The sequence below is a fragment of the Pinus tabuliformis genome, chromosome 6 (assembly GCF_031772625.1).
Source record: "Pinus tabuliformis cultivar Carrire ecotype Pingquan chromosome 6, CPIR1, whole genome shotgun sequence".
Classification (NCBI taxonomy): domain Eukaryota; kingdom Viridiplantae; phylum Streptophyta; class Pinopsida; order Pinales; family Pinaceae; genus Pinus; species Pinus tabuliformis.
This window is the reverse complement of record NC_142292.1, coordinates 1,577,332,586-1,577,336,036: the sequence shown is the minus strand read 5'-3', so window position 1 is coordinate 1,577,336,036 and position 3,451 is coordinate 1,577,332,586. Positions and strand designations below refer to the sequence as shown.

At 39.0% G+C, this 3,451-nt stretch overlaps 1 pseudogene; it reads left to right on the top strand.

The window, feature by feature from the left end:
* Positions 1-1,824: 1,824 nt before the first annotated feature.
* Positions 1,825-3,009, top strand: LOC149264829 (transcription factor MYB3 pseudogene; annotated as a pseudogene).
* Positions 3,010-3,451: the final 442 nt, after the last annotated feature.

Genomic DNA, 3,451 nt, shown 5'->3' with positions numbered 1-3,451 from the left:
TATGAGCACAAATTTTCCCTTTTCGCCGGATGTAGCGCCGAAATGGCCGTCATGCTTGGTCCTCAGCTTGGTTCGAACCCCAATAACAGGCATCACAGATAACTTGCAGCTCACACTAAGAACCAAATCCAATTCTTCTTCTCTTCCTCTTCAAACGCTTTTCAGATTCCAACACGGGGAATTCTTGTTCCTCGTCCTCCGGCTTGGGTATCTTCGGTTTCCACCCTCTCTTCTTCCCTGGCGGCTTCGAATTCTTAGTATGCTCGGAACCCTTGTGGTCGTTCTGCAACTGCGCCCGTGGTTTCCTGCCCCTCTTCTTTTTCTCTTTGACCACGACCTCCCCATCCTTACTCTTAGTGCTCTTAGTGCCCACCAACGCCTGCTGCGCCCGCAACAGCTGCTGCAAATGGTGCTTTTGGCAGAGGCAACGCTCGGGCATCGCACGGCAGGGCATCGCCATTGCTTCCCGTCGTTCCTCCTGCAGCGAAACTCATCCTCGACGGGTTCCGCCTCCGCCTCTCGTTTTGATTTGCCCGTGCCGGTGCCCCCCTTTGCCATGTGACCGTCTGCCTCATAAAAAAAAACAAACCTAAGACATGCCTGTTCCGTGGCATCCCTATTTTCATTTTCAGTTGAAAAGAAAACCAGAAAACGATTCAAACAAAAACACACTAAGACATAAATTCACAAAAACACATTTGTATTATGCACAAACTTAGATTACAGATTTAAGGCATCTCAGCCTTAATCAAAACTCTCCAGCGACTACATTTTTCCTTCTCTCTCACACAGGATTTTCGTCTTTTTCTTCTTGATTCACTCAGGAATCGTTCAGTTCTTTATACATACATTCAGTCTTAACTGATTTTTCTAACTAAAATTAGTTCCTTGAACAGAATTCAGTTGTGGTTGGCCTGGGTGTCCACGTGATCGTCCACTTGTCTTCTTCCTTTAATTTTTTTCATTGAGGTGTCCAGATACTCCTGCATCACTATTTAACTTATATTACATTCTCAGATTCCATTCACCTAACTAAAATATTCACGTTATATTAAATAATTCTTAATAAAGACTTTTAACCTTAATGATATCTTCGGGTTACATTGCATTAATTATTTAATATTATTCCAAATAAAAATGGCATCAACGAATGATAATGAATAAGGTTATATCACATCAATGGGTATTTCATCCACAGGAACTATATCACTCACAAATATGAAAACATGTTTGCCTTGTCTTTAACGTGGTTCAGTGATTACGAAAAATATGAGAACATGTTTACATTTCGCCGGTTCTGGAAACTCCTCAGGCTATCGATCTTCGACTTCGACTCCGTAGAATGTTTGTTGTGTCCTCGATGGAATAACACACCATCTTCCACTGTCTCATATTCAATGTTTCAACCCAGTGTGGACGTGGTGACTGGAGTCATTTTTTAGACATTCTTCCATTAGTGTCAAGTCTATTTATAAATCACTGTAATGATTTAGAAAAAAAAATTGCACCCCCCGTGATCCGGCCCTCTTAAATTTCTACTGTACCCATTTGTCGTTTCCTCATAATCTCGTTATTGATCTTCTGCTTTTTTATTTTTTATTTTTTGTTGTCGTCGTCTACGAGAGGTTATAGTCTTTGATTTGGGCTCTTGTAAGAACATCTGTGACAGATGTGCCCTTCGAAATCATAAATTATAATGGTCACATGATAATTATTTTCCAAACAATTGAGCAGCAGAATCTAATTGTTTCTATATATATACTCAAGCCAAGGGGCCAGTGCCATATCTGTTTGTTCCCAGCAGGGGAGATCGTCAGCGGTGAAGTTACAGTAAACGAATATCCAGAATGGGTAGATCTCCTTGCTGCTCAAATCAAGGGTTCAACCGCGGGGCCTGGACCAAGAAGGAGGATATGATTCTGTCTGATTACATTCGAATTCACGGCGATGGTGGATGGAGAAATCTCCCCCAAGAAGCAGGTAAATTTGACTATATCTCTTATTATTTCTCTAGCGAATCTAAGTGAATGTCTTACTCTTTAAGTTCTCATTAGGGTTAAGGAATGTAAACCTTAATAAATATTGAAAAAAAATGGTTTTACAGGTCTTATGAGGTGTGCAAAGAGTTGTAGGATACGGTGGTTGAACTATCTTCGTCCCGGCATTAAACGTGGAAACATTTCCTATGATGAAGAGGAACTCATTATTCGGATGCACCGTCTTCTCGGCAATCGGTATGTCCACAATGATTGAACACCATCTATTTACTCACCAGTAGTTATTGATTCCTTCTGTCGGGGTCTCCAAAGTTTCGAATTATTAGTAGCAGAGTGAGAGATTGATGCAATAAGTACAACACAAGTGTCTTTATATGTGTTTACCTGCAGGTGGTCGCCGATGTCTTTATATGTGTTTACCTGCAGGTGGTCGCCGATAGCAGGACAACTGCCTGGTCGGACAGACAATGAAATCAAGAACTACTGGAACACCCATCTACCCAATTCAAGTACTCAAAATGTGAAGATGAGATCAAAATCTCCTTCTCTCCTACAAAATCATGTCTTCAAAACCCCTCCCCTCAAAATAACAACGACGATGAAACAAGCTGAAATGGCACGACCAAATGGTTGCAATAATCATAGTTCAGATGAAGGTTTCAAATTATGTAAGGTTGCAGAAAATAAGAATTTCTCCAAGTCGCCCTGCGACCTAATTGTGAATGATTCCACCAGAGAGGACGTTATTTTCGTTCAAACAGAAATGGAAAGCTTTACCTGTTCTAGCTGGTCGGAGCAGCCATCTCCATTTTCCGATCGATTTGTAGAAGATGCAGCTACTTTAACGGACAGTTTGTCATACTTAAAGAAACTATCGACTCCCCACTGGAATCCAATTTTTTCTCCATCAGACTGTTCATTGGACTTCGGTTTAGAAGAGTTGTACATGGGACCGGCTACAATAGCCGAGGAGATGATTGAGTTTGAAGATATATCTTCTGATCAGAGCTAGTTATCAACGAATAGAAGAATTTTTTGATAGCACTACCCAACACAAAGAATGGATTAAAGCAAACACTCCTGAGAAGTGATGCAGTCAATTTGAAAGTTTATTAAATTAGTATAAATTTTAGTGTAATGGTAATGTTCTTCAAAAATATTTGAAGAAATTTTGTTGTTATTTTTATTTTTTCCCATTTATATCAAAGTTGGTTCCATAGACTTGTTACAATGGAGATATGTAATTAATGCTGCTCTTTTCACAATTGATTTAGTGAACTCAGGCTAACCGCTATGGGAATGGGTATAATGAATTAATGGCATATTCAAAATAATGTTGTTTATTTGAAAGTTTATTAAAATTTATATTTTTTTTAATAAAGAATTTTAAATTTATATATTTAAATAGATTTAAATTAAAGGAATTTAATAGTTGAAATAAAATCTCTTTATTT